This window comes from Maniola jurtina, chromosome 7 (assembly GCF_905333055.1).
Source record: "Maniola jurtina chromosome 7, ilManJurt1.1, whole genome shotgun sequence".
NCBI classification, from domain to species: Eukaryota; Metazoa; Arthropoda; class Insecta; order Lepidoptera; family Nymphalidae; genus Maniola; species Maniola jurtina.
Genome location: NC_060035.1, coordinates 5,294,286 through 5,304,969, shown reverse-complemented (window position 1 = coordinate 5,304,969; position 10,684 = coordinate 5,294,286).

The following is a 10,684-nucleotide window of genomic DNA, read 5'->3' as shown; positions in this document are numbered from 1 at the left end:
TCAAAACTGATGGAGGCGTTCAGGATTTCTCTGTATTTGAAAGGGAAGAAAACATTTGTTTTGTTATCAAATGATATCGCATAAATACCAAATTTAATGATAACAAAAGCATTGAACAACGTCGCGCTACTTGGTAATGTAACTTTTGAATGTATTTCTCTATCCAACGCTTATAATCAAAACTAAAGCCGTTTTCATAGTTTTAAACCAATTTTATTGTCATCCTGAAAAACGTTAATTTCGTATAAAGATATTTTTATCATTCTAGTATATCCTGAATGAGATTTAAAAATATTGACTTTTAGAAATAAGAGGAATAATATTATAAATCATGTCCGAAAAATATGCTTGTTCATATTTTATTACACATAGGTAACTCATAAGTATTATCATAATCAATCCGTAACTGTAAGAGCTTTTTAATGAAGCGAGGTGATTAAGGTAAATGGGTGTCATGTCACTTAATTATTTTAAATTAGTTGCATAGTATCCGGTGGGCGACACACGCGAAAGAAAAACTTCTTCAAATAAAAAGGTAATTTATGCCCGCTATCTTTATTTACACATATTTAGGGTTCCGTACCTCAAAAGGAAAAATGGAACCCTTATAGGATCACTTTATTGTCTGTCTGTCTATCTGTCTGTCTGTCTGTCCGTTTGTCCGTGTGTCGTGTCTGTCAAGAAAACCTATAGGGTATTTTCCGTTGACCTATAATCATTTTTGGCAGGTAGGTAGGTCTTATAGCAAAAGTAAAGGGAAAAATCCGAAAACCGTGAATTTGTGGTTACATCACAAAAAATATATAAAATGTGTTTCAATTTTCAAAGTAAGATAACTGTACCAAGTAAGGCATCATATGAAAGGGCTTTACATGTACATTCTAAAACAGATTTTTATTTATTTTTATGCATAAAAGTTTTTGATTTAAAATGTCGGAAAAATACCCGAGGACGCAACCCTCGGTGTGCGAGTCTGACTCGCACTTGGCCTGTATTTAATATAGTTTTTATATACCTACTTGTACCATCTGGTTTTGGAAATGACTGACCGGTTTAATTTTCATAATCTGAGAAACTCAAGTATGTAATATCAACTTTTCAAAAAAATTATCGGATATTTTAGGGTTTGTAAATGGATGTCATTTTCGTAATCGTCATCATCTCGAGAAACAAGTACCAAAGTATATTAGTTTTATTGATTAGGTATAACCCGAGGTATATCAAATAACACTTACCTATACATAATTATGTACCAAGAACAAGCTACCAATAGCTGTACCATAATTAATATGTGCAATCATGTGTGCAAGTTGATATATGAATTTGATCTTGTTACATTTAAATTTCTTATCATAGAACTACTAGACTTGATATGTGGTCTATAGTTGAAGAGATTATGAAAATGTTACGTAGTTGCAGACCTCGCATTGTGCAACGTGTATGGGTAAGTCTAAGTATCTACATACTACGAGCAGATATGTGTTGGCGCCTGCGCAGTACTGGCAACATGCCGTACTATGGATGGATGGATGGATGGTAGGATGGATGGATAAATGGATTTATTATCGCATTTTGAACACGACGGCAAATCTCACCTAACAAGACGTGTGTGCGCAAGCACACGTGCACTCTCTATTCCCTCGCTCACATAGCTTGATAGGACGGAAATCCAACACGACCGGAAAGACCGACGGCTTTATGTGCTCTCCGAGGTACGGAGGCGACACACAAACTTCCTAACTCCAGGCACTATTACTAATAATTTCTTAACAGAAAACCCCGATACCTATTTTTGGTTCGACCCGGCAATCGAACCTACGACCTCGTCATCCGCAGTCGAACATGCTAACTACTAGAACAACGAGGCACTACTACAGAAATGCGGAATGGCGGAATTGTGGCGCGAACACAAGAATAATATCTCTAATTATTATAAACTAGACTTTAAGAGGTGCCTGCGTATGTAATCGTAACTGACAGTAATCAAGTTTATTGTTATGGGTCTGAGTTTCATTTCCATCGCTCGACATTTCTGTAAAAACAGTAACAGGCGTCGTCAATTTACAATACGATCACGCGATCATCGCGCGAGTAAGGGATACGACCATCGCGTACTCGCGCCTAAAGCCAGATCCAGACGAGTGTAACGTGCAATGTAATCCACCGTGTAATGTAACACGAATTCTACGTGTGGACGGCACTACGAACATTACATGTAACACTAATCGCCTGTTGGTTTCTTGCGCGAACACAAAGGCGTTCGCAGTGCTCGTTTAGACTTTAATAATAGATTCGCGTACACAATTCGCTTTGAGTTCGTGTGCCGTCCACACTGTTGAAACTAAACTACAAGTAAACTTACATTACACGTTACACTCGTCTGGACCCGGCTTAATAAAACGCAAATATGCGATCATCGCGCGAAGCCAATAATAAATTAGGAGACCTATTCGATATCAGTATGTTTGATCGCGTGCAGTTCGTACGAGTAAAATTCGCACGAACTTCGTTCTGGCCATAGTCCACCACGCTGGCCAAGTGCTGTTTAGCAGACGATAACCTTTTGAAAACATTAGAACTAGGCATGTAGATTTCCGAAATATCGACGAAATAGTTGCGACAGCGGGTCGAAGATGACTAGCCTCAGCTACAGGTAGAGCAAAGTGGAATTCCTTGGAGGAGGCTCTTACCCAACGGGGGGCCCATACAATGTAAGAACTTAGACTGAAGACACACACCACCAATGTAAATAATAATTTGTACTAGCAAACTAACCATAATTTTATTTTGTAATATAATTACTAACTCACTTATCATAACTATTCTTAAGTTCTCTAAATTATGGTTGTCAAAAAACTTGTATTAAATTTTTTTTTTGTATGGAATTAAATAAAGATTTCCAGACGATGTTTTCTTCACCTTCAAAACCAGTGATATTCAAGTGCTTAAAACACACAAAACCCTCAAAAGTAAGAGTAGGTTAAACCCCGAATCCTCCGAATAGGAACCCGGAGTTTTATATCCGCCCAGCTATGACCACTATTTCGTGATTAATAAGATAAAATACTATTTGGAATAGAAATACCTAGTAACTGCAGTCAGTAGAAATGTGTGTAGCAACACTAAAACTCATATGCAGTAATTTACGAAGCCTAAAGCAGGTTAGATATGGATATGGGTGGCGCCTTACATAAGGTGCTAGTTTCAAAGCTCTTTACAGCTTCTATGCAAATTACACAAGCCGAGACCAGAGACGAAGTTACATTAGATTGCATTTTAATTAATTGTTGCAAATTCTTTTCATTCTTTTGTGATACTTTGTTACGAAATATAATTTAAGTGGTTTAAGTAATTTAAGTTAACTAAAAATAGAATATTTAAATTTTGCGAATATTAATGAAATAAATTTATTAAATGCTTTTTTGGTTCATTTTAAGCGATTCGCTTTTAAGAAATGTTAATAATTTTGTGATCATTTAATTAATATTTGCAAAATATAAATGTTTTAGAAGTGCGGAAGAGTTACAATATGTAGATTATTATTTTGTGAAATGTTTTTGTTCAGCACAATGTATTTAATTTAAAAAAAATTATTCTCGATCTTTTCATATATTTATAGTTTACTTATATTTCTTATTGTGACTTAAATTATTATTTTGTCTATATACACAACAAATGTTATCTCTGTACATTGGTTGTTCTCTGTGATATATGGTGAAGCCAACCATACTTAATATTATAAATGCGAAAGTGTGTCTATCTGTCTGCCTGTCTGCTACCTTTTCACGGACCAACAGTTTAACCGATTCTGACAAAATTTGCTACAGAGTTAGCTTATATTCCGGGGACGGACATAGGCTACTTTTTATCCCGGAAAATCAAAGAGTTCCTACGGGATTTTTAAAAACCTAAATCCACGCGGATGAAGTCGCGGGCATTGTCTTGTAGGCATAGAGGTGATATTTTCACAGTGTATAGTGTTTCTGTTGCCATTATAAAAATTAAAAAAAAAATTAAATGGACGCCATGAAAATTGAAAAAAAAAAAAACTAATAGCGTTATTTCTTATACCACGGTACGGAATCCTTTCTGTGCAAGTCCGACTCATATTTGACCGATTTTTTATGGACGACTTAATTCACGGGTAAGCGTTACTTAAGTGCTATAAAATACATTGCACTTTATTATTTGATTTATCTAAATTGCACTGTGGGACGACCTCCAGCCCGCTGGACCGATGACTTGAAAAAAGTGGCGGGGAGCGGGTGGTTAAGGAAGGCGAAGGACCGTGTGTGGTGGCTCGCTATTGAAAAGGCCTATGTCTAGCAGTGGATGCATACAGGCTGATATAATGAAAAAAAAATATGTAAATTAACATTGGTAGATCACATAAGAGTAGTTATTTGGAAATATAATAATACAGTCGTTAAATTATGTTTACTACGTACTATATTATCACATAGGTACCTACTCTATATTTTAGATAACAGATTAGTCGCAGGGTCGTATTGGTCACATGCCCTTTATTTGTCCGCGTTTCCAAATGCTCCTTCACCTTTTGTATACTAAACCCACACTAAACCAGTGTTAGTTTTACACGTATCGTACAATGTTATACTTTGTAAAATTAAATAAAGTTTACCTATAGTTTAATAATCTCTTAATCCTGATTTTTCTTAACAGCCTTAGCGACTGGACGGCTTTCCACGGCCACGATATAGCCACTGGGATGCAGTTTTAATCTCTGCCGGTTCCACAATTTTTTATGTATGTTATTTAAAATTTAGCAACCCCGTGATTGATGATGATGATGACGATTAAAAATTTAATTGCAGACATTACATAAAATTACATAATTTTAGAATATTAACAGAAACTGCTGTTCGCTGCAAGCGTACCCTAAATATATTATTTATTTACTAGTATGCATACCACGTGTAAACTGTAATAGATTGATAAACTACTCAAATATGATTGCAAAAAAAATATAGCGGTTATTGTACGCTAGACCTGTCAGCGCCGCCATTTGCCCTAATTTTTCTCGATTACTTCAGTATGATGGATGGTTAGTGTTAAATAGTAAACGATCGAAAATATTATCTAACGTCGAAATATTTTATTACTAGCTGATGCCCGTGATTTCGTCCTCGTGGATTGAGATGCTCAAAAATTCCGTGGGAACTCTTTGATTTTCCGGGATAACAAGCCTATTCCATTCTCAAGGTCTTCAACTATATTCATGTAAAAAAATCAGATCAATCCGTTGATCCGCTGCGACCTAAGTAATTAAAGGCCAAACCAATAAACCAACAAACAAACACACTTTCGCATTTATAATATTGTAGTGATTAAAACTGGATCTATTTTGTTCAATAAATTATTGAAGTCATATAGACATATTATTACATAGATATACATATATTACATAGAGATAGTGTTCAAGTTTTTTAATAGTCGAATTTCAACGTGTGTTGCAGTAAAATAGACGACCTTTCAAAATTCAAAATTCAAAATGTTTTTATTCAATTAGACTTTTACAAGTTCTTTCGAATCGTCAAAAGCACCTACCTTTGTATTAATATGACCAATGTATATAGATCAAAGTTACAAACATCGTGACAAACGTGATACAATCTTATAGGTAAGGAATGTTTTATGCAAAATCGATTATTCAATCTGAGCTGCTAGAGATAAAACAATAAGTTTATCAAATCGATCAAAGTCAAGACACCAGTTACCTCGTTGGTTGGCGCCGTTTAAAAAGAAGTGGCGCGGGCATTACATATATCGTCTATTATGTAGGTTTTGAGACAACTTTTAGGGTGTCGATATACAAGTATTTACAGACTTACAGCTGGGTATCTCGAATTCTTACCTAATTTAAGCTTAAATGACTGGACTATAAGGGGTTAAATAACGGGTGAGAGCTCATTTTGTTTTAAAAAATCAAAGAGTTCCCAAGGGATTTTTAAAACGCCTAAATCCACGTGAACAATGTAGGCATCTTATACCTACTTAGTGCAGAAACAACTTCTATTCTGGAATCGGTTATGCTTAGGCTACTTTTTATCTCGGAAATCAAAGTGTTCCCACGGATTTTTTAAAAACCTGAATCCACGCGATTAAAGTCACAGGCGTCATCTGGTAATATTTTAAGTGACGATTTTGCTACTTTATGTAGGTATGGGATATCTGTCGAAATGTGTTATCGTCATCAAAATTTTATTTACCAATTTAGTTGATAAGTAGAATTATTATCAAACATACGAGTATTTGCGCAATGCTCGAAGTACTAAATTTAAATTGGTATTACTAAAATATGCAAGTGATATTAAATAACACATAAATGCCCGTGCCCCGTACCTAATAGATTAGTTGAAGCGATATGTGGTAAGAAATAAGCTATGCATAAGAATGTATGTAAGCATGTTGAATATAATTAAATAGACCAGGCGATACCTATGTGTTTGAAAATGCCTATGTCTAAATATATAAAAGGAAAAGGTGTCTGACTGACTGACTGAATGAGCTATCAACGCATAGTTCAAACTACATAAGTATCTACCTACTAGACGAATCAGGCTGAAACTCGCCATTCAGATAGCTATTATGACGTGACATCCGCTAAAAAGGATTTTTAAAATTCAACCCTTAGGCAACTTCTAGGCAAGCGCGTTCCATCTTAGGCTGCATCGTCACTTGCTAGCAGGTTTAATTGCAGCCAAGCGCTAGCCTACATAATTTAAAAAAAAAACCCCTAAAGAGGTAAAATAGGGGTTTGAAAGTGTAGAACGTGGATGAAGTCGTTTATTATTAGCGGTATTTATTCATTTATATCTCAGTAAATATGCATTTAATGAAAAATCGAAGGCTTTTTTCATAAGGTACTATAATTAACTATATCTACAGTTTTTAACCAACTTAACAAAAGAAGGAGGTTCTCAATATGTCGAAATCTTTTTTAGTACTTTCAAATCGGCACAAACCACTTCGCTAAAATACAATATTTTGCCTAAATAGATAAATAAGAAAACAGGATTTTGAATTTGTAGTAACCCAAATAGTGCAACTAATTAAATATATTTATATAATAAACCTAAAACAAATACCCATAAGTAAGAACCACTTTAGAGTTAATCAATCAATTTGATCGGTGTGAGATTATTGTCTATTTTCGTACGAGGCATTACATGCAGTGCCTATTCAAATAAAATGTAGATTCATGTTAATGTATAGGTACTTAATAATTTACTCTAAGTATATCTGGCGCGAGGTTCCGAATGTAATTGGATGGATTTATTGTAAACAAGGCCAAATTTTATTATTATAATTAGAGAAAGGGAATAAAAATGTCTCAAATAAGCAAATAAAAATTTTCAAGAACGAATATATTCAGGCACTAGTGGTGTCTGCTAATAAGTTACAGAGATTGATTTCTAACAGAGATGAATGTGAGTACTATGTTTTTCTACTCGATATATAAAAAACAAATTTAAAAAAAACCGGCCAAGTACGAGTCAGAGGCAGCGAGGGTTCCGTACTCGGGTATTTTGCACGATAAATCAAAAACTATTATGTATAAAAATAAATAAAAATCTGTTTTAGAATGTACAGGTAAAACCCTTTCATATGATATACCATTTGGTATATTTTAGAGTTATATTATGATCAAACTTTTTTCTTACAAAATTATGTTCCACGTCTTAAATATTAAATAATACTGCAGGAAATATTGAGACAATACATAATTAAGAAATATGTAACATTATAGATTTTATTGGATTAATATTTGAAGACTGTTTACATTATGTGAAAAATATTTTTATGATGTGGTGTAAGTAATAATGTTGGAGGTGCATTCGATTATATTTTCGTTTGTTTCAAGATTAAACAGAACTGAGATTGTTAACCGTAAACTTTTATAATATAGTTATATTACGTCTTTGTAGATATATACATAATAATATAATGAGTTTATAACTATTCGTTTTGTAACTTTTATGAAAGTTGATTATGTGAGTTACTTATTTCTTTTTCTTAATGGCCATACTTAATACATTAATTACATTTTAGGAATGAGTAAAAAAATTTGATTTCCTAAGAAAGTACCTACCTACGTACCATTATTATGAATTCAATTTCAAAACCACATTAATATTATCAACAGGATACTTGAAATAATAAATAACTAACTGCTTAAATACAATATTTATAATCTCGTTTGTAAAATTATTATAATAATTTTGAAAAGTATACTTAATTAATTTATGATTTAAGAGGACGTTACATAATAATAAATACAATCAGCCATCATGAGTGAATATTTTTGAACATTGTAATAGTAACCAACAAGCAAGTAGACCGTAAACATAAGAATATCTAATGTCTTTACAATTATGACGGGTAAATAAATTAACACTGACACAGATAATAATTTGTGTACTTAAGACTTAGCTACATATAAATAGGTACTATCAGTGAAATACTAATCTAGGTTATTTAGTCAAAAACTAATTGTATTTTATTAAACTTACCTAATAAAATATTAGTCCATTTTTTACCATACACCTACTTACTTTATACTTATATTAATGATCAATTATATCCGATGTCTATAAATACTCACATATTTTGGATTTCTACCAAAACGCGAAAAAGTTTAGGAATGAAAATGATGTCCTTTTATCATTTTCATTCCTAAATTTTTTTGGAATGAAAATGAGTGTTGATCGTTTCATAATGTCTTTTTAAGATGATTTATTTATTTAGCTTAATTTAACTGAACCCCTAAGTAGAGCTGTTTAGAAATATCATTTATATTCATACACATTTCCTTCTCGTCTCTGACAATTTTTTCTGTTATAAATAGTTGTAAAGTGCAACAGCATAATTTGCAATAATTTTATTCAAATGTCAAAGTGGTGGACAGTATAATAGTACCTACCTAATAGTAGATATAGCATAATAGTAAATGTAGAGAATTTCGAGATACGGAGCAGTGCATAACTTTAGTGGCACCTTATATAGATACATAGTCTACATTCCGGAAAGCAAAGAGTTCCCACGGGATATAAATTCTAAATTCATACGATCGAGGCTGTGGCAAAGTTTTGTGGTTGTGAGCATTATATAGTAGGCACATAAAAATAAAAGTGAAAAGATGTTTACGTATGATGTCAGTCAACTCAAATGTAGAGCAAAACAATTATGCATAAAATCACAAAAAGAAGTAACTGTACAGTCATGGGATTTCACTTCATGTGTCATGAGGACTGCATAAGGATACGATATCTTGGACGTTGCGTCGTAGTATCTCAATCGTTTCGTATGCAATGCTTGTTGAATAACGACACTATCTGCCTACGATCTCAATATTGCGTGGACATGATTTATTATTCTCTTTGTCCGATCGCCCCTACGACAGGTATTATCCAATGTTGATTCTCCAAAAATAGCCAGGCAAAACTGAAATTGGTTAATTAGAACTGATAGGTTTGCAGACCATAAACCTGGCACAAAATTAAATTTTCTGATACATATACTTAGTTAGTTTTATTTTTATATGATAATATACATCATAATACCAGTATATAGGAGGTACCATCAACGTATAGTTAATAATAAGTTGACGTGATTTAGCATTGCAATGTATGCCGGCCATTAGCTATGTAGTTATATCTTATAAAAAAAGACAGGCCTTAATTCTACGCGTAATACCGTGGAGTTAAGACCTGAAAAAAAGATAGGATATGAATATTTAACTGGTCAAAGCACTTCCGTGCAAGGTGAGCCTTTTAAAGCAGTCAATAAGTGGAACGCGCCGCTCACGAAGCGAAGTACTTAATGATCACGAACCTCCACAGTATTATTTCTTTCGGCTATCGTCTTGCTGGGTAAAGTTGTCTTCAAACTACGGAAATATAATATAATATATAAATATCGCTCACCCTACTTTTAAATGTCGGTTAATTAAAGGGTGAGCGATATTTATATATTATATTATATTCCGTAGTTTGAAATCAACTTTATGTACTTACTAGTATTACTACGCACATACTTTACTCTTTTGACATGTTACGTTACGGTATCCCGAGCAGTTCCAAAATCTGCTAAAGGTTGGACTGCGCAGTTCTGCGGTCTTACGGATGCCTGTGTAGTTTGCACAGGCAAGACGGAGCGCGTAGCCGGAGCGCAAGATAAAAGATACTAGACGCAATTATACTGCTTACCCATAAATTTTAAAAAAAGAAGTCATGCCTTGGTGCTAACTCTATTCCGTCGGTGGGCGTTGCGAGTTCAATATAATTAAAAAAATGTGTTTTGTTATTAAAGTTGAAGCATAAATGTAGCCTAATTAAGATCTGGCAAGTGTTTTGCATAAAGTCATATATTTCCGACCTCGAAACTATGTATTAGCATTCCCATTTTTTACCTTGCATATAGGTACCTACGCACTGAAAAAGTCAACATACAATTTATGCACATGTTAGGCTAGTTTTTGCATTACTTTTGCAATCACTTATCTATCTCAAGTTTTAAATCAGTGACCTAGAAGAATTACATCATTTTTTGTGGTATTAGATCAAGTTTAATATTTGAGTCTCTGTCATTTATTTAATTTGTAATGATTTTTATTATCTATAAATACATTTACCCATGAAGGTTGCTTGAACGTGATTAATTA